Here is a 21,679-nt window from a genome sequence, read left to right as displayed (position 1 = left end):
GAGAATGATCACACTACCAATCATCCTTGCTACAGCCTGGCCCTGAGGTTGCCTCTGGGGCAGGGACAGAGTCAACTGATGACAAGAGGTGGAATCAGTGTCCTGGTGCCTTTAAAATTATAGTGAAGTGACAGGCAGGGAAATTGGCGACTCCTTTCCACATTGCTGACACACAAGCTCACTCACCGCCATGCAAAGAGACTTACAGCTCTCGGGATGGGCAGGTAGAAGCTGTCAGCTGGCAGATGCGGGTATGGACAGAGAAAGTTGTGTCACTAGGCACATGTAAGTCAAGATGGATCTGGACCTGAGTTGGAACCCGGAGCGCAGAGTAGGGGACATTCCAATAGAAGCAGGACAGAGTAAGGTTTGGCATTTGGTCTGCGCTCAGTCAGGGCTGACCTCAGGGGTGGAAGAGATCAGTGGTCAAGTAAAGCTTCCAGTTGAATCTAAGAGAGAGGCCAGGACCAGATCACAGAGTTGGCATGTGGTTTGAGGAGAGAGTGTTTTGTTCTGGAAGACAGTAGAATTGGGGGTTATGGGTAGGGGAAACTTGCTTTATTACCAACCTGTCTGGGGACCTGGATAGAGGACAGGGCAGGTTTTACCACTTCCAGATCAGCTAAGGGAGACCTAGGGCTCCCTTCTTTTCTTTCCAGCCCAAGGTTCTGCACTTTCTCTCCCTGTCCTTGTCCAGGTGCTTCTTCTGAAGTTTTCCAGGGCAGGAGGTTCTGGGGACTGGGGATTTGTGGGGAGCTCTGAGACTGAAGGTCCCCAGGTACTTGCACTCTACTGGTGGGGGCCAGGTGGACCGCCTCTAAGGAACAGAGGTCACCCTCCACCTTACCCATCCGCACAGCCACCGCCTGCACTTGCCATTGGGAAAACTCTGACTCCAACTCTGGTAGAGACTTTTCTGCAATGGACTTGGCTGCTGCTATCATGCTCCCTCTACCACGACAGATATCACCCAGCCTGCCCCTCACTCCTTTACACCCAGCTGCATCATCTTCCAAGGCTTCTAGGCAGAGAGCCTGGCATGGAGGAGACCAAAGTCGCTGTGAGGTGAGAAGAGAAATGTAATGTACCCCTAGCACATGTCAGTGTAGGGCAGGAGAAGGAGCAGGCCAGGCTGGTCCTTGTGGCCCAGCCCAGCCCAGTGGCTCAGCCCCGCCCAGCCCCAGTCACATGTCTACCCCTGCCACCCTTTGAGCTCTTTCTGTTTTGCTAATGATTTCATTGAAAAGAATCTTGCTGCCTCCTTACTTTAACTGCCCTGGCTCCTGCTATGGAATCTGGGCCCCATTTCTTCCCATTGTAAATCCTGAGAGATGGGGCTAGATGAACTGAGGCTGCAGAAATTTCCAGGCCTGACCCTAAATCCTGCTTCACCATATACCTGATGAATGGCCTTCAATGTGATACACTGCTGCTCTGAACCTCAATTTCCACATCTGTAAAAGGGGACTACTATTCCATCCAGCAGAGCAGTGCAGTTCTGAGGTTTGAGCTGAGGCCTGTGAGGTGTTCGGTGTTCACTAGAGAGCTGGTGCCCTTAGCCTAACCTATGCAGATCAACGCTCTCTGAGCCCATGGCTATCCTGGGACAGGCCCTCAGACCCTGAAATGATGCGAGTATTTTAAGAAGGAAATGTTTCCAGGAGAAAGAAGTCTGTAAGGAGTCAGAAAGGCTAGGAAAAGGAGAAGCCAAGCTGGAAGAGAAGGGACTGGCTGAGAAGGGACTTCAGACAACCTCTGTTCCTGGAAGGAGGTATCATTCTGACTCTGTGTGGGGAATTCTGAACGGAGCCAGGTTTGGAGACGTGGGCATCAAGGCACAAAGGTTCTCCAAGAAGGGAGAATGGAAAATAGCAGTCATCAGAGTCGCTAACGCTTGCATAGCACTTCTAGCTCCAGACATTATTTTAAGGGCTTTCTATAATTGAACAGACAGTTCCATTAAAGCCTCTACAGAGGCTGTGACTGCCCCCAGTGTTCAGATGAAGAAAAGGAGTGTTGGCAAAGTCAATCAACAAGTTCAAGGTCACATAACCAAAAGTAGCAGCCAGAAAATGCCACCAATGGGTCAGATCCTAAGGACTGCTCTGCAGGGAGAGGGTGCATCACGGCTAACTCAAAGCCAGACTGGACCCAGACTTGGTCAGTGGAGGACTTAAGATGCTGGTTTAGGAGACACACTCAAGGCCACACACCTGGTAGCATTTCCAAAATTAAAGGGATGGTAGTGTTAAAGGAAGTCACAGCTGGGTGCCCACGCCTGTAATCCTAGCTACTCAGGAGTCTGAGATCTCAGGATCGCCATTCAAAGCCAGCCCTGGGCAGGAAAGCCTGAGAGACTCTTATCTCCAATTAACCCCCAGAAAACTGGAAGTGGTACTGTGGCTCAAGTGGTAGAGGGCTTGCCTTGAGCTGAAGCACTCAGGGACAGCACCCAGGCCCAGAGTTCAAGCCCCATGACCAGCCAAAAAAAAGGAAGTCACGTGGCTTTCTTCCATTTCTGCACTCACCTAATTCACTCAGCCAGAAGCCCAGGCTGTTTGAGGGGTGTTCGGGATTTCTGAGCAGGAATCTAGGGAGATAGACCCAGTGTACAAACTTCCAAACAGAACATTGTGTCCCTGTGAGAGAAAAATGTCACCATTCAGGCCTGACGGCGAAAGGAAAGGCTTTCAAAGCTCCTGAAATTCCTTTTACAGAACTGAGTCAGGTCTGGTAGGCTTGGATCTTTGAGTTTGGTTCCGAGTCACAGAATGGGGAAGAGGAAGGATCTCACACACACGAAATGGCCTGTGACCGGAAGAGGAAGTGGAGCAGGAGGAAGGCAGAAAGACAGATGAAGCAATCCTAGCACCCAGATGGGATTGGACTCCCAGTGAGGACCTTGTCTCTTCTCCAAGGCCAGGCTGGAAAAAAACCAGCTCCCCAGCTCCACGAGAACTGCCCGCTCCAGGCAGAGGCTTTTGAAATGTTCAAAGAACATCTACTTGGGTGAGCCAATGCAAAGCCTGGCACAGTGGTGACAGAGCTCTCTTTTTTCTCAAGCCTTGCAGGGGATCTTGACGACCATGATGATGGTTTCAATGAGGCTGCACATCTTACTATTGTTTGGTTTTTCTATCTTTAGTTTGTTTTGTTTGGCAATTCAAGGGATGGAACCCGGGGCCCCACTGTACTGAGTATTAGTGATCATTTCTTTCCTGTTCCTGGCAAGGGGCGGGCCTGGCTGGCTCTACCGTGGGGTGATGCCTTGTCAGCAGTAATGTCATGTGGCCCCTCCATGTGGGAGCAGTCGGTGTGACCTGGAGCCATCCATAGTGCTGTTTCCCCCCTGGAGAGGATACCAAGATGAGATTCACTGTGGAGCCTGACAGCGTCAGCAACAAGGGCCATGCGATGCATCAGGGTAGAGGTAGGACCATTTTTTTTTCAGATATCCTGCCCTCCTTCCTCTTGGACTCCATCTCAAAACCACCCTGCCATTGCCACCACCACCCATTCCAGAAGTCAGGATCACCCTGGACTCCTCCTCCCACATTCCACCCGTAGCCCCTTGGCATTGACCAAATCACTCCAGCCTTCACACCCCATCCTTACCTACACTTGCTAGGCAAACATCTTACCACTTGAGTCATGCCCCAATTCTTTGGCTTTTATGTTTTAGACAGGCCTATGCGTTTCCCCTGAGTTGGCTTTCAGTGATGATTCTATACCTTCACCTCCTGGGTTTAAAGGTATGTACCACCATGCCTGACTTGTGTTTGAGATACTTGTCTCACTAACTTTTGCCCAGACTGGCCTCAAGGCATAATCTTCCTATCTCTTTCTCCCCAGTAGCTGGGATTACAGATGTATGCCACCATGCCCAGCCCCTCTCCTACACATCTTAATTGTCCTTCTTGTCTCCCTGCCTCTACCCTTTCCTTCTCTTCAGAGAGACCTTTTAGTGTGCTAAACCTCATCTCTCCCCCATGAGACTTCCCTGTGTGGAGCCGCTACCACCTTTATGACGCCCATGCTCCTCAGCCTGTCTGAAAGGTCCTCCTTGGCTCTCATGGCAGAAACAGCAAGCTGATGTGGAGACTTTAAGGTCCAACCAGAAGGGAGAGGAAGCCTCAGAGGTATAAGTGAAATATGAAATGCTTAGGGTCTGGGAGGGAAGAAGTGAGTGACTGAATAAGTCTACAGGTGGTGCCTGGGGAGGCAACGTGGCCCAGGGGTGAGGACCTGAGACTCTCACCTCTGGGATCATCAGTTTGAGCACACTCTTAGACAAAGAGGCCTGCAATAATGGATACGTAGGTTCGAGGCCTCCTTTCCACACCCATAGAAGGAAACAAAGCCTGTGAATGAATATCCACAGCGATCCCCGTCCTCCAGGGAGGATGCACTCTAATACCCACAGTAGATGCCTGAAATCACAGAGAAGACCACACACAGCTTCCTCCATACACCCTGCAGCATTCCTGCATAGGACCAGAGCGAGTGCATCCTGTGTCTTATACCCTGGTGCCTCCTTGTACTTGAGGCTATTAACGAAAATAAGAAATATTGAAACATAAGTACTGTGGTACCATTACAGTCAATCTGATAACTAAGCTGACTACTGAATGTGTAATAGACAAGTAGTATAATCCCATGTCTTTACATTTGACAAGGGTAGGAGACAGACCAAAATGGAAGTATGATTTCACCGTAGTACTAATCTAAGTAGTAGGATGAAAGCATGCAACTTAAATTTTGAATTATTAGCTGGGCACTGGTGGTTCACACCTGTAATCCTAGCTATCCAGGAGGTGGAGATCTGAAGATCACAGTTCAAAGCCAGTCTAGTTAGGAAAGTCTGTGGGACTCTTATCTCCAATCATCCACCCAAAAGCTGGAAGTGGAGCTATGGATCAAGTGGTAAATAAGCTCAAGGAAAGTGCCCTGAGTTCAAATCCCAGAACTGTCACACTCGTGCACACATGTACACACCCACCCACGCACACACACACACACACACACACACACACACACACACCTCTGGAATTATTTCTGGATCTTTTTATTTAATACCATCTGACTCTGGTTACCACAGGTGACTGAACTTGTGAAAGAAAGGAAAACCTCAAGTAAAAGAAAAAAGAAAGACTAGTGTAGTGGTTAAAAGTCTAGAATCAGGGCATCTAATTTTTAATATCAGCTCTACTCCTTACTAAGAGTAACCATGGGTCCATTACTCAATCTTTTTGCACGCTGTTTTCTAACTTACACAACAGGTTTGAGCTGGTAACTACCTCAGGATGAGGCCAGGGTGAGGCGTAGGGGCCTTGCCTTCAGAGTACTGAGAAGCTTCTAGGAGACTGGCACAGAGCTGTGATGGTGCAGTGTGAGGAAGAATAGGAAGAGAGACCAGATAGGAGGCCCACCCAAGCCGCAGGAAGGGCAGGGCTCAAGAGTGAGAAAGAAACATCTTTCCTTAATCATTCCAGGGAAGGCATTTCTCAGGTTCCCAGTCCCTACCCTCCTCTCTTTCTCTCGCCCTGTCCCTAGAGCATGCCCCAGGGCCCATTCACCTCTCTGCCCTCCCCTACTCTGGCCCTGCACATGCTTCTTCCCTTCCATGTTTGCAGACTGATAAGACAGATGTTTCAATTTTCCTCACTGCCCCTAACAAGACTCCTATTCAGTTCCTTATGGGTGGCTCCCTAAGGGATCTCTGCAGAGTCCTGACAAGCCAGGTGCCTGGCTTTGAGGGGACCTTTTGGTCCTGTGGGCCTCTGCTTTCCTTCCAGGAGTGGAGATCACCCATCCATAGTCTCCCAACTGCAGCCCACTGCAGCCAGGCCAACAGGACTTTTTGGTCTCGAAGAAGATATTCCTGGGAAGTCTACCCAAGATGCTGGGACTCAATCTAGCCATGAACAACCCACACCAACCTGCGTGGCAGCAGATGCCCCGAATGGAGATTAAGGGTGGTGACCTGGAGCCTGTCACCTGGGCCTGATCCTCGTTGTGATGCTGAGCAGTGCATTTGGCCAACTCCCATGTGAGGAGTAGAGGAATATGTGTATCTGGCTCACAAATGGGTCACTAGCAGTTACACTGCAGGCATGAGGTGGGATAGATCAGGTGAGGCTGGAGACAGCAGCTGGGAATTCCCATAAACACTGTATTAGTGCAGAGTTTGATTCAAAGCACACAGGCACTACAGTACTTTCTTTGCTTTAAACTTCACATGTGCTCACGAAGCTGCAACACAGAGTTAGAAGGGGGAAAAAATCAGCTGTCTCCCTCTGACATAGCCCACTTTTCAAATGATTGCTATGCTCTGGGAACTGAGCACCCACAGCTTAAAGAAAGACACTTATGTTGGCAGGGGGTGGGAGGGACTTGTTAAAATGATCTCTTTGATCACAGAAGAAAAAAAATGTACCTTAAGGAAGGACACCTGGATTAAAAGGAGCATGGGAGGATGAAGCCCCTCCTTTGTTTAAAGGGGTACTCAAAGAAGACAGACATCTATGTCACCATGACCCAAATTTAGTAAGCTGACCAGATTTGATATCTCTGGAACCAATTGGTAATGTCAAAACAATGTAGCAGCAAGAATGATTGAATGTACCAAGTGTCCAGAACAAATGAGAACACTTACCCTGAGGCAAATTTATGCCAAACTTGCCTTAGGATGAGTGTTTTCTAACCCTCTTTCTAACCATGAAAACCTCGATGTGAGAGCACGCCTCTTATCTGGCGTGCCTGCACTGGTTTCTGGGTATGTACTAATTTTTTTCCTTTGCTTTATAAACAAACTCCCTCACTCTCTACCTCAGTGTGTCCTAAAATGCTTGTTTTGTGATGTCGTGAACCTGGTACCCAAGGACCCACTCTAGAGGACCCACTAGATCTCCCCTGGAGATCTCCCTGGAGACTCTTTGGTTCTGGTAACAAGCACAGAGACAGATTTGCTAGCTATTATTACTGTTCTCTTTCCTAGCTCTGTGGGCATATGGGACCAACCATGTTTGAGTAACGATCATCTAAGAGACAAGAGCTTTGTGTAGGAATGTGGCATATGGGGGGGGCAGGGAGGCAAGAGGAAGCAAAGAGAGAGGGAGGGAGAGGAATGGGGGAGGGGAACTAGGAGATGGGAGAATGAAGGGGGTAAGGAGGCAGGGTTGGAAGAAAAATCAAGAAGGCTCCTGTCACACCTCTACAGACTGAGTAAGAAAAACCCTTCAGTGGCAACCCTTACAGTCTGGTTTGGCCTCTATTTGCACATTTCTAAGAGGGAGGATGAATCCCTTTTCCAGATTGCTTCATTTGTGGTTCGACTGAAATTAGCAAGCTCTTCTTTGTGTGACCTATGTCTCAGATTGGAACCTGGCTGGCTCACTCCTGTAAGCCTAGCTGCCTGGGTGGCTGCCATGGGGGAGGATTTCAGGGTGAGGTCAACTCAGGGAAAAGTTTGTGAGACCCTATCTCAACCCAAGAAGATGCCTGGTGTGCTGGCATGCCTGTCATCCCGGCTATGTGGGAAGTATAAATAAGTGGATCACAGTACAGGCTGGCCCAGGGAAAAAGGTGACAGACACTCTATGTCAAAAGTAACCCAATTCAAAAGTAGATGAGTGTATAGCTCAGGTAGGATACAGCACTTGCCTAGCCAGTGCAATGCCCTGAGCTCGAACCTCAGTATAGAAAGAAAAAGAAAAGAGACATAGAGCCTTTCCTATGTTCCTGCTGGGCTGTGCCTAGTTGAGTGGGCCCTTGAGGAGAGTTCTACCTGGGTCCTGATCTTTGATGTCTGTTCACTGCCAGGGCCCCAGAGCCCACGGGAAGTGACAGGGGCGGCTCTTGTCCCCACATCTTGTTTCACTACTCTTTGCCTTTGAAAGTGTGTGCTTTCAAGAGAGCACACAATTTGCTCTCTTCACCTGTCAGTGCCTGCCCTCCTTCTGCTTTTTGGTCTGGGAAGGAGAAAGTCAGATTTATTATTATATTTATTAAGGGCTTTCTGTGTGCCAGGCCTATGACATCCATTAAAAGAGTGGCTACTAGCTATGTGACTTTAACCTCTCTGCATCTCTTTCTCCTTATCTGGTAAATGAGGAACTAGTACAGAGCCCATAGGCTTGTAGGGAAGATAAAGTGATGAGGTGTGTAGTGTTTAAAATAGCAAATATAATAAATATTCAGAACAAATAAAAAATGTTAGTGTTCTTTTTTTTTTTTGGTGGGGGGGGTCTGGTCGTGGGACCTGAACTCTGGGCCTGGGCGCTGTCCCTCAGCTCTTTAGCTCAAGGCTAGCGCTCTACCACTTGAGCCACAGCGCCACTTCTAGCTTTTTTCATTTTGCTTATGTTGTGCTGAGGAATCAAACCCAGGGCCTCTGGCATGCAAGGCAAGCGCTCTACCACTGAGCCACCTTCCCAGCCCAAAAATGTTGGTGTTCTTATTAGACCAATTGAACATTCATCCTGGAGTCCAGGGAAGGAGCAAAGATTTCAGAAAGCCACTGGGAGGCCAGGAACAAGTCTCCCATTTAGCTTGCCCAGATGCTGGCAGGGATGAATGGCCCAAGAATTAGATTTCAGTAAAGGCAGCCTTCTTACTCTGAGCTATTCCTGGCCTTGGACAAAATAGCTTTGCGAGGCACAAGGGATCCATGGCCTGGAATCCCAAAGAGGACCAGTGATGGAAATGGGCTACCCATCCTACCTTTCTAGGCTATGTGCTGATGCCTAAAAGCTGGAAAACCAACCCTCTCATACCCTCTTTCAGACCCAACTTGGGAGCCTCAGTTTCCCTGATTGAACAACCAGGATATATACCTCTGGCCACTTGGGCTTTTTAGAACTCATTGCTACTTGGAGGGGAGCAAGCTGATATTGGAGACAAATGGAACTGGAGAGACTGGGCTCCTGGAAACTGGAGTCCCAGGTTCCTGCTCTGCTTCTATCTCTGACCTGCTTGAGAGTTGAGCCACAAGAGGTTAAATACAGCTCAAGAGGCCTTGTCCCCTCGCCTGTCTGCTAAGCCCAACTCTTGTTCCAGCTTTGAAAGAAGGCCCTGGGAACCCCTGCGGAGGTAGGGGGTGTCCCGGGCACCCCGTTCTCCAAGGAGGACTTGCTTCTTTTTTTGGGGGGGGGGCGGTTGGTCGTGGGGCTTGAACTCTGGGCTTGGGTGCTGTCCCTCAGCTCTTCAGCTCAAGGCGAGTGCTCTATCGCTTGAGCCACAGTACCACTTCCGGTTTTCTAGTGGTTTATTGGAGATAAGAGTCTCAGCTGAAGCTGGCTTTGAACCACGATCCTCAGATCTCAGCCTCCTGAGTAGCTAGGATTAAAGGCCTGAGCCACCTGCGCCCAGCTAGGACTTGCTTCTGCATCCACCAGTTACTGTGCACCGTGCCAGGGCAGATGCTGCGGTAGGAACTTGGACACCCCCGTGACCCAGAATCAAACTCCCTGCCCCTGGATGGCGTTCACTTGAGGCCAACCCTAGATGGGGGCAAGCATAGGTTTGGTAAAGTTGTCTTGATCATGGAGTAGCAAGGTACCTTGCTCTTCCAAGAAAACCAACTTGGAATCCCCTTTGTAAATCAAAGGAATTCTCTTGGGGGCGGGGGGGGGGGGAGGAGGAGACCCCAGCTTTTATAAATTGTTTGCTTAAAAAGAAGCGATCAGAGACGAGGCTGTTGGAGGTGCTCATCTGCATATGGATGTGCTATTTATAAATGTACTCCTATCCAGTACAGCAGGTCTCCTCTCCCCCCCTCCCCCCACGACCTCTCCCTCCCACGACCCCTCTCCCCCCACCCCCCATCAGCTGTTGCACTGGTGCTGGCTGCGCCGCCCAGCGCGCCCTGGCCTTGCGCCCTGGCTTTCTGCACCATCTCTCCCTGGGCCAGCGGATGGTGGTGCGTGGGTCAGGGGTCGGGAAGGGCGGGAGAGAGCGGAAATAAGAACTGAGCTGGAGCAGAGGTGTGTGGAGGCGGGGCGATGGGGCGCCTAGTAGCCTGGAAGGGAGGAGACCCCACGAAAAGAGCTTGGACTCCAGGGCTGCGCGGCAGCCCCAGGCAGAGCCGGGGCGGGGGGCGGGGGAAGGCTTTGGAGAAGCGTTAGCCTTTCATCCCCGATTTTGGCGATCGTGGCCCGGTCACAAACTCCCCGCCGCTCCAATCCCAGCCCTTGCAGCCCCTCCGGCAGAAAAACAAACGCGGTGGGTCCCGGTGGCCTTGCCCGGGTCGGCCCGGGAGGCTCCCGCAGTCACCGGCTGGAGAGCCGGGCGCGCGCAGCGCGGTCCCCGCTGGCCGCGCGCCGCCCTCCGCCCTGCCAGCCCCGTCTTTCTAATGGGATTAGGCTTCACACGGGTCAGGGAACAATTTATTATTCTGCTGGCAAGAGCCAAGTTTCTCTTTGAAAAATGGTTACTCCCGGAGTCGGCAATTACTTCAAAATAAATTTACCAAAGACAAAATTGTGCCTCTTGGGTCAGTAAACGACTTGCCTGTTTGGGGGCTGAGGAGACAAGGTGTTTATTAAGGACCGCCTTCGTTTCCTGTGCAGGTTTTTCAGTTTGAATAATTGTCCAATTAAATATAATTTGGAAGTCAGTGCTAACCCAGTGGCTGGATTGCAAGAGGAAGAATCACTCGGAGGCGTGCATTAATAAATCCCTCGGAGCCCCAGCGCTCCCCAAACCCCTCCTTTGGTTTAATTTTGAGATTTTTTTTGTGTGTGTGTGTCTTTCCACAGCCTATAGCCTCCCGTTTGGAAATGAGCTTCTTTCTCCTCCCCCCCCCCCCGCCCCCCCCCAAAGAATTCCTAGGCCTTGCCTCCATCTGTCTGTCTACTTCTGTCCAGAAGGCAAAGGCGTGGGTTCTCTCCACTAACTAGAGACAGTACACTGGTGCCAGGGCTAACTGGCCATTCTTTTATGGGCTGCACACTTCTGAGTTCATTCGTTCATTCATTCATTCATTCATCTCTCCAGTCAACCAATTCCTGAGGACTGACTCTGAGCCAGGACTAGAGCTAAATAAGGAGAAAAATCAGACACCATCCTGTTCCTAAATGATAGCAAAGGACAGATAAAAAGACTGTTGACTGTCCAACTTACAAAAGTAGGGGCAGGTTGCCCCTTCCATGCTGTAGATAGAGAAACTGAGTTAAAAGATGAAAGAGAGGCACTTAAGGAGAAACTGAGGAACCAAGGCTCCTGTTGACCAAGGTGGGGCTTATGACTGTTATGCCTATTTGCTCTGCTTATGAGTGTATATGGTAAAAGAGAAATAGGTGGCCAAGGCTAGGGTTGCCACAAGATGCTTCATCCTCTAGGGGTGACAATCAAAGCATTTATGTGGTATCATCCTGTCCAGCTAGAGATCTAATGGTGTAAAATATCATGTCACCATGGGCCTGTCCCTGGTAGGAAGAAGAGAACTGTCCTAGACACAGAAGTCATAAGTCTTGAATGCAGTATATAGTCACTGTCCAGGTCAAGTGCAGGCCTTTTCTCTGAGAGCCTCAGTGCCCCCTCCACAGTCTGAATATCTTGTGTGGCTCCCCCTGGAGGCTGGTTTCCACATTGCAAAAGTGGGTGGCGCTGGTTTAGAGACAGACTCCAGTACTGGCCCATCATAGTAATTCATATATTGGAAAATTATTAGCATTTCTATGACTGAACACTATTCTAAGTACTAGTGACACTATGATGAAAAAAGATACAAATCCCCACTAACAGAGTTGAAATTTTATGAGGGGAGATAAATAACCAACACTACCAAGTAAAATAAATAGTATGCCAGGTGGTATAAGTGATATTCCAAAGACGACTTAGATAGTACACGGGTGCAAATTTTAAATGGAGAATGTTTCACTGAACAGTTGGTATTTGAGTGGAGACTTGAAAGAAGTGTGGAAATGGGTTGGGAGTTTGTCCAGTTGAGCTTTCTGTGTCTGGGAACCAGAGATGAGGGAAAGAAAGGGGAACTGTTATATAGATAGGGATTAAAATGGCGGCTATAACGTGTGGTGGATAACATGTGTCCCATCATGTTCCTATAGTGCCTCACATGCCTGCTCAAAAGCTTCTTCTTCCCCAAATGCCCTGAGTTCCTACTCAAACGCTTCCTCTTCCCATAATGCCTTGGGTGACCACTCAACCAATCAAAAGAGCCAGGGTGAGCATGTACAAGCAATCAATCAGCAACAAGCTTAGGGAAGATGTGAGAAAAGCCCAGTATTAGTACTATAATAAATGTATTCTGTTTACTTCAACCACTTTCCTTGACTTTAATTCTTTAATGGGAGGATAAAACAGATCAGTACCCCCTAGATGGCCCCTGGAGGGTGTGTGGTATATTCTACTGAAGTTTAAGGGCTGGATGGGAATGGAGACAGTAGGAGGGCTTGTAGTAGGTGCGTCACACCGGAAGAGATGGTAGGAGATGTAGGAAGTGAAAGAACAGACCTAAAGCGAGTATTTGCCTACCGGCTTCCTCTCTGGTCCACACTGCAGACTACCTCTTGGCCCTACAGACTCTCTCACGGTCCCAAAGCCTCCCCCACAGGCCTGTAGAACCCTGTCCTGGCAACTAGAAGGAAAGTGCTGGCTCCCTGCAGCTCTGGGGAGTCTTGGTAGGAGGAGGCACAGAGCAGATGGTAAGGAGGGTGTGCAGCCCCAGTAGTCTGGGCCCCTCTGGCTGGTCCCCCCATCCTTCCTCAATCCCCCTGAGAAGGAAAGAGTGGTGCTGTCTGCCCATATTCACAGCTATGGAGGTGATCCAGGTTGAAAGAAAATCAATAAGATGTGTCCATTTATGTGGCACAAAGGAAGAAAGGTCTGCAGACAGAAATAGGCCGCAATTCACACGCGGGCGACTTAATAAGACTTTTCCCCAGTTTGAAGAGGACGGTAATTTAGATTTGCCTTTGAACATCTCCTTTTTTTGTGCCTCAATAACTCTCAGGATCAGCCTGCTTAGGAAGCTAGGGAAAGGAGATTGGCTGCCTTCTTAGAAGACAAGCCCGTTTGGGAAGGCTGCTTGCTCAGAGAAGTTCAAACACCAGCCTTGAGAAAAGATGAAAGTGCCGCATCAGCACATCCTCGGCCCATTGATCACGATTGAGGCCTGGGCCTGGTGCATTTGGGCTGGAGCGGGACAATGAGAACAAGGCCAGACTGCCAGGAGGCTTCCTCTGAGCCACCACAGAGTGGGAGATGCTCATTACCCGTAGCAGTGCTTAGTGGCCTAGTGGGGGCAAAAGGCAGCTAGGCCTAGCCCGCAAAGTCTAGCCTGCAGGATCCACAGTTCACAGACCCCATAGCCCCAGGCCCCATAGCAGGCTGCCTAGACCATGGCTCAGAAGGCAAGCTGTCTTCTCTGTGGTAGGCAGGACCCAGGCTGCTTCTCCTTCCCAAGTGTGGCCCATGAGTAGACCCAGTTTATCCCTATTGGCCAGAGAGTTCTGCTCAGCAAATCAGGAATGCCTGCAGGAAAAGGGGAGGGGCACTAGGGCACTCTGCTCTCTAGTGAGGAAGATGGGGCTTTGCCTGCCTGTAGGCCTGAACCAATCACTTGATGCTTCTTGAGTGGACTCTATCTTACCTGGACTGCTCACTCTGACAGGAAAACCGGGCTCTGGATATTCAGACAATTGGCTGCATCTCAGCTGCAGAAAGAACTTTGGGGGAATTCTCCAAAGTTTAGGATTCGCTAACCTTCTTTTCAAATATCTCCTTTTCCATCTCTCCAAGAAAGACAAATATCTTGTCTTCAATGCCCTCTCATGCCTTATGCTTTCCACAGTGGCTTGCACATAGTGGCTTCTCTTGGTTATCAAGTACAGGGTCTCCCTGTACAGAACTGTCTCTGACCCCTCCCCCCCACAAATACACTGCAAGCTCCTGCAGTTGAGACATTGTTCATGGCACAGACATAGTGCTTGGCACAGAGCAGGTGTTAGTGTTTTCTTTTCTTTTCTTTTCTTTTTTTTTTTGTCAGTTGTGGGGCTTGAACTCTGGGCCTGAGTGCTGTCCCTCAGCTCTTCAGCTCAAGGCTAGCGCTCTAGCGCTTGAGCTACAGCGCCACTTCTGGTTTTCTGGTGGTTTTTGGAGATAAGAGTTTCATGGATTTTTCTTCCCTGGGCTGGCTTTGAACTGGGATCCTCAGATCTCAGCCTCCTGAGTAGCTAGGATTACAGGTATGATGTGTTAGTGTTTTCTACAGTCTCAGGGCAAGAGGACAGAGCTGACTATTTTCAAGGGTCCCTAATCTGCCAAGATCATATGCAGTTAGGGGAGTAGTAGGACCAGCATGTGATATAGTTCCAGCTCAGGGAGCCTACCTCAGCTTTCTAGGCCCACTCTGGGTCCTCCAGGGCACTAGGAAAACTTAAGAGCTGGGTCAAAGAACTTTATTCCAGAGCCCAGTTAGCATTTGACTCTGAAAAAGTTTACTCCTGCCTTCCCAGCTTCATTCATTCTTTAAAGACCTGTGTGTCATTCTCTGCCCAGTGCCATCAGCCATCAGCCACCTGTAGCTGTGAAACTCTGAAAATGTAGCTAGTCACAATCAAAATGTGTTGAAAGTGTAAATGACACACTATGACTACCAAGAAGAATGTAAAATATCTCATGGCAAGTTTTCTTTCTGGGTTTAATGCCCCACACCCCAAAACACACTCACACACACACACACACACACACACACACACACACACACACAAAATGTACAGGGTTTATATTATGGTATGAGTATGAAGTATCCCCTCTTAAAAGGCTCATGTATTGAAGTTTGTTTTCTCGTATAAGCAGTGTACAGAGCTGGGGCTTTAGGAAGTGATTGGACCATGACATTATGTATGGCTTAATCTCTTGATAGATTCTAATGTGCTAGCATCACTGGGTGGTGGTGGGAAGCAGGAGGAGGAGTTATAGGTGTAGGAAATGGGTTATTTGGGTGTGACTGTTTGTGATCTCTCTCTCTCTCTCTCTCTCTCTCTCTCTCTCTCTCTCTCTCTCTCTCTCTCTCTCTCTCTCTCTCTCTCTCTCTCTCTCTCTCTCTCTCTCTCTGCTTCCTGGCTACCATGAGGTAAGCAGCTTTCCTTTTCTAGACCCTTCGTCCACGATGTTTCTGCCTTGCAACAGGCCTCAAAGCAAAGGAACCAGCTAATCATGGACTGAAACTTCTGAAAGCATGAGTCAAAATATGTCTTTCTCGCTCTTAAATTGATTATCTCAGCTGCTTGTCACAGTGATGCTAAAAAGTTAACAAGGAACACATGCTGAAATGCTATAGATTTTATAACCCAATAATAATAATAGTGGGTTAAATAAGTCATTAAGATTGGTTTCCTCTTTTTAATGTGACTATTGGAAACTTTACTTATATGGTTGGTGATACAATTCTTTCAGACAACTTGGTCTCTAAGCATGAATGTTTTTGGTACCCACACCATGATATCATGGATAAGAAAGTGCTTGGAATGGAGCCATTTTTACAAGGATGACAGGAGGGACCAGACCTGTCTTGGGAAGGGCTCATGACAAAAATTAGGTCTCTTGGAAATCTTCAGAGTTTTTGCTATCAAGAGCCAATGGCCATTGTCTTTGATGAGGTAATAGTTGCAAATGATCTCTCTTATTGGTGGGTGAGAGTGTCACTAGTGAACAGAGAAGTGATCTTCTGGACACTTACTTCTTTGCCTGTCTGAAGTTTATGTATTGGCTAGTACTGTTAGCAGAACAGGTAATAGGACTACCTGGTCTCCATAGAGCCAAAAACTCCCACTAAGGATCAAGAAGGGATAACAGGATTTTGTCTTTTTGAATTCTAATAAAAATTTACACAAACAAGTAGCCTGCAGGATGGAGTTTCCTGAGCCCTTTTGGTGTGTGTGTGTGTGTGTGTGTCTGTGTGTGTGTGTGTGTGTGTGTCTGTGTGTCTGTGTGTGTGTGTGTGTGTGTCTGTGTGTGTGTGTCTGTGGTACTGAGGCTTGAATTCAGGACCTGGGCACTTCCCCTTAGGCTTTTTTGCTCAAAGATGATTCTCTACCACTGAACCACAGATTCATTTCTGCCTTTTTGGTGGTTAATTGGAGATAAGAGTCTCACAGACTTTTTCTGGCTAGGCTGGCTTTGAACCATGATTTTCAGATCTCAGTTTCCAGAGTAGCTAAGATTACAAGTGTATGAGCTACCAGTGTCTAGCTTTCTTTCTTTTTTTCTCTTCTTTCTCTTCTCTCCTCTCCTCTCCTCTTTCCTTCCTCCCTTCCTTCCTTTCTTTTTTCCTTCTTTCCTTCCTTCTTTCCTTCCTTCCTTTCCAAGAAGTATAAAGTGATTTTTAATGACAATTGATTTTAAACTTTCCAGAGACCATTACACAAAGCAAAAAATCCTCAGCATGTTCCTAGAAGGTTGATCTTTTCAGGGGGCCATACTTCCCAATAGTGAGGGGCAGCTATGAGTGATAATACCCATATTTACAGAGCTCTCAGGGGAGCTACCAGCATGAACTATCTATACTCCCGTATCACCACAGTAGGCCCAACCCCCTGCCTTTGATCTGGGAAGACAGGTCTCACAATGGCTGCCCATGGGGTGCAAGTAGCTAGGGACCAGAGTTTTCTGAGCAGAGAGTCTTCCCTCCCCTTTAACCCCAGAATCATTTGACCTCTGAACTTGTACTGGCTCTCTCAACTGGAAGCCCCTTTATGGTTTGCCCGCTTGATAACTTCCTCCTAAAGCCCTGAGACCAAGCTTCCTGGCACCTCAGGGATTGCTTTGCCCCCTGGAGCTCTCTGCTCCCTCTGTCAAAGGCTCCTACCATGTCAAACTTTCTATCACGCTGGCCTACGTCTCCTGCTATGTGTCCCACTTAGAGGGCACTGTCTTAAGCCAGGCACTGGGCCCTGTGTTCCACCACAGAATGGACAGGATCAGCCATGAGAAGGTGCAGAAGAGAGGTTCAGATAGAGCTTGGGGTGAAGCAGTCTTTGTAGGGAAGAATAGAAGACAGTCTGAGAATCTAGGTCACTTCCATGGCCCTCTACCAGAAGTCTCTGAGGTGTGCAGTCCTCTCTGCCAGTGTGTCACAAACCATCCAGGGCAGGCTTGCCATGGGATGCAGGAAAGGATCTTATGCCTATCCTAGATCTTGCCATGCAGTGTCCCAGGCAACCTAGTAGAAGCCAAGAGAGAAGGCGTGGAAACTGGCGGAAGGGGAGGGTAGGAAGCTACAGCATCTGAGCAACTTCAAGAGAAGGGATGGACCCGCTTCCTGTTTGCAAATGAGTGGCCCTTGATGGCTTTGGAAGCTGGAACAGCGTGATTCCTGGAGAGATGAAAATGCCCGGTGACTCTGGCAGGAGGGCTGAGAGGTTCTAGGGGTGACTAAGTCATTGGAGTAGTCCAGCAAACAGCCAGGGTGGGCCTGGCTCATTGAGTATGGGAAGAGAGGCTGCCCCAGATACAGCCCTGGAGCAGACAAGTGTGTTTGCAAGGGAGCCAGCCTTTTATGCCATGCCCCACCTGTCAGAATCATCACATTTGCATGCACAAGCCTATGAGCAGAGAACCCCATGGTAGCCTTCAGGCAGGCCACCCTGGGAATAGCTGTGTGGCCATAGCTCTGTCTCCCTATCCCCTCTAAGTCTTGCCCTCCTCATCTATAATACTCTTTGGAGCCAGTGGCCAGTGCTTGTCAACTCTGGAGACTCAGGTGGTGGACCAGCCCTTTGCTCCTTTAAGAAGAGGGGTCTAGCATTCGGGCCAGTGGTGGCAGAGCGTAAGCTGGCAAGGGTGGGCGGATGAAAAGCACCCCCACCTCCCTTCCCAGCCTGGGGGTAGTCACTTCACCTCTCCTCTTCTCCTCTGCAGAACTGTAAGAATTATTATTTTTTAAATCCTCATTGGAATGCTAATTTTGATTTTGAGTGTCTGTCATGGGCTCTTTGAAGTTTTTCAGACAAAATAAGTATCTCCTTAACAGAGGGGATTAGCGCCTACTTGTTTAGAATCCTCTGACTGAGAATGACAAGCAATTTCTGAATCTGTGGGGTTTAGGGAGGCTGCAGGAAGAGGGGCTGCCTCCCTCCCTGGTGGTCAGCTTTCCATAAATGGCTTAATGGGGTTAGACTTTAGCCCCTTAAACAAGGATCAGAGCCCCCAGCTTGAAAGCCAATGAGCAGTGAGGCAAATCTTGCTATTAAAATCCAGCGGGACTTGGTTAGAACTCTTTTATTCTCTTAAGTTAAAAAAAAAATGAGCCCATTTCCTTTGCAGGATTTAGGACCCACTCTAGCCAGCTGCCCTAGCCTCTTTCCCAAAATGTAGGCCTTTGCTCCACAGGTAATTCATAGCCCAGACTCAACCCAGGCTGGGATGCTCCTGGCTTTATGATTCCGTTCAATTCAGGAGTGCTAATGGGGCAATTTGTAAAGAAAGAAATATAATGAGTTATCACAAAGCCCAGCAAGGACTCGACAAACCGGGCACTTCCCATCCATCAAGCATCCTAGCGTGGTAGAAGACCAGCAGCGCCAGAAATCTTGTGAGGCCCTTGGGGATGCAGCATGGCTCTGCCTGGACGTGCACACACAGCTCCTGCAGCCACCTCCTGTGCCCTTTATTCCTCCCCTTCCCCCAAATTTTGGTCCTGGAGGACCAGAACCTGGGGCAAGGGTGGGAGGTGCGTGGAAGTAAAAGGTGAGATTCTTCAGATTTATTGGTTGGAGCAACACGATCATGCAGGCCATTTTTAAAAAGAGCATTAGTATCCTGTGAGACCAAAGAAGCGTGAGCGTGCTGTGGCATTTCCCAGGACACCCATTGCCAGCATGCCAGCATGCCAGCACTGCTGGGGCTGGACCTAAAGTATGGGCAGACCTGAAGTGGGACGTGTCACAGGACCCTCTACCTAGAGGCAGTGACTTGGACCCACTCTGCCGAGACAACATGCCAAAACTCAAATCTGCCTGCCACAAGCAGACAGATCCATCCTGTTCCTCCTGCAGAGGTGAGTGATGAGCCCAGAAAGGGGAGCGAAATGCCAGAGAATTCACAGTAAGACAGTGGCAGCACAAGGTACAGCATTGCCTAGGACAGAGTGTGGTTGAGGCTGAAGGGTGGTAGGGGGCAGTAGAAAGGATGCTCCAACAGACGCAGATGCCAGTCTCTTGACCTCAGGGCCAGCCAGATCTCCTTATCCTTCATGCTGGAGTCTCTGGACTGGTCCTAACTCTTCCCTGCCCATCTACACACTGCCCTGGTGGACTTAGGCTCTGGGAATCTGGAAAATAGAATCTAGGCCAGCCTAGGGAGGAGCTTTGGCTCACAAAGAAAGGTCTCTAAACAGTAGTGCTCTTGTGCCTTTTCTCTTGCCCACCTTCCTCCAAAACCTCAGCTGGACCCTAGGTATCTGCCTACCAGATCCCTCCTAAGAAGCCTTTAGGTTGTGGGAAGGCCCAAGACCAGTAGGGGGGACAAGGAGAAGTCTGGACTCTGTTGAGGTTGTTGATCCAGGCACAGTGCAACGTGTGGTCCAGACTGCTCTTCGGTATGGCCATGCCTTTTCTACTCTGATCTGCCTTCTCTTTTTCTCTTGTTTTTGCAAGCAAGCTTTGGTGGCGGGGGAGGGGGTGTCATAGAAATCCCAGGAAGGTCACTCGGAAGGCTCAGAATTGGCAGACCCACTAAAAAGGCCAGGTTGCTTCCTTGTTATGGGTGATAAATCATGAGCATTCTGAAATTTGGTGTGTGCCAGTCTATCTCGCGACACTCTTATGTTCTTAGATTCACCTTATTGTCTTAACAGTCTCACGATGAGATATAATCACTAGTATTGTCATTTTTCAACCTGGCAAACTGAGGCACAGGAAGGCTATGTAACTGGCTTAGGATCATCCCCCCACTAGTGAATGACAGGAAATTCAAACCAGCCAGCCGGACTCCAGACTAGTTTCTCCAGTGGCTAGTGGTGTCCAGAGGCTAGCATTAGTCTGGCACCCACCCTGAAATGCTAGGCCAAGTGCCAGAGGGGCCGCTTCCTGGGTAGAGGGGAGCCTCCTGGTAGGAGAGAGTTCTGCATAGCCTTTTGAGCCTGACACCAGACCCTGAGATCTCTTCTGTCTTGTGAGGGAGGAGGGACAAGTGGACACAGGCATCAACCCTGAAAAGCTGAGAACGGATCAAATGGACACTATAGGTAATGAGTCCTACATCCAGCACTTCACTCCACAATAGTTCACCAAAGTCTAGCAGTCCTGCAGGGTAGAAATTATTGTCCTCATTGCTCTAAGATGGAGGCTCAGCAAGGTTGAGTAACTTGTCTAAGCTCACACAGCTAGGAAGGAGCACAGCTTGATCTCGAGTCTAGCTCCTTTCAAAGTGGGGTCCACACCACCAGGTGCCAGAGAAAGGGGAGAGAGGGATGGAGGAAGAATGAGAGGGACAGTTCAAACTCCAGAGACACACTTAGGAGAATACGGAAAACCCTGCTTGGGCTCACCAGAGCTGGACATGCCAGAAAATCACATTTGCAGTCAGCCGGAGATTCTAAACAGGAGAGACCCACCCCCCTCCCTCCCAGGTGCTGATGGAGGCCAGACACTGGGGACACTGGCCTCAACCCTTGGGTTGTCATTCCAAACCTCCTCTGGGCTATGAGAAGTTGAACCCTGTTGGTTACTAGAGGGAGATTGCACCTGTGTTCCCCCTCTTCCACCCTGTTCCTCATTCACTTTGCCCCAGGTGTTCCAATCCCAGGGCAGGGTCCCTCTGTCCATGTCCTGTGTCCCACGCTCACAGGTCCCACATCCCACCGAGTTACCACTTGTGGGCTCCTGGGCTCCCCATCCTGTGGCCATCCTGGGAAGGGAAGGGTTACCGCTGCTGCTGTGGAGAGGAGGCTGCTGTTCCCCAGCGCTAAGCAGCTTTAGTGTCTCCTACCCCAGCCCTGATTTAAAATTCATAAATGCTAATCCTTCATAATTTACGGTTTAAAAGCAGCCCCACTCACAGGCCCCGTGGCTACAGCTCTGTCAGAGTAATTATGCCGCCAAGCTGAAATTGGACTACTAACTGAGATATTAAGCAGGGGTGTGTATGGGGGGGGGATCCTTGTGCTGGCAGCCGACCCAATTATTCCAAATAAGCAAACAGATTAGTGAGTAATTTTCCAGTTAAATTTGGTGATTGGTGCCAGAATTGTATGTTAAATATTCAGAAGTAAATAGATTAAAGATGAAATGTGGGGCCCCCCCTCCCTTTTTCTGGGCTTAATTTACTGTGTATATTAAAACTTTTTCATGAGGAGGAAAAAAAGTAAAAAAAAAAAAAAAAAAGGTAATTAAAAAATCCAAATAAATCCCTCTGGGGCTCCTGGTGAAGCCTGGCAGAGGCCAGAGCTGGGCCCTTCAGTCTCCTCCAAGTCCAAGCCCTCCTGGGCAGGGCCAACCATCCTCAGGGCTCAGCTCCAAACTTCCCCAGGGATCAGAGCCAAGGAGAAGCAAGGTGGTGTGTATCAGGGTGGGCTGGGAGACCTCCTGCCCCCCACGTGCTGGGGTTGTACTTCCTACAAAGAAAAATCCCACATCTATTAGTGCTAAAATCTAGCAGAGCTGGGAAAATCCAGGCAGGGGCGGAGGAGGGAGAGAGAGGAGGCTCTGAGCATTTG

This window comes from Dipodomys merriami, unplaced genomic scaffold (genome assembly GCF_024711535.1).
Source record: "Dipodomys merriami isolate MVZ:Mamm:240054 unplaced genomic scaffold, mDipMer1.0.p SCAF_25, whole genome shotgun sequence".
NCBI lineage: Eukaryota > Metazoa > Chordata > Mammalia > Rodentia > Heteromyidae > Dipodomys > Dipodomys merriami.
Note: the sequence above shows the minus strand (reverse complement) of the source record.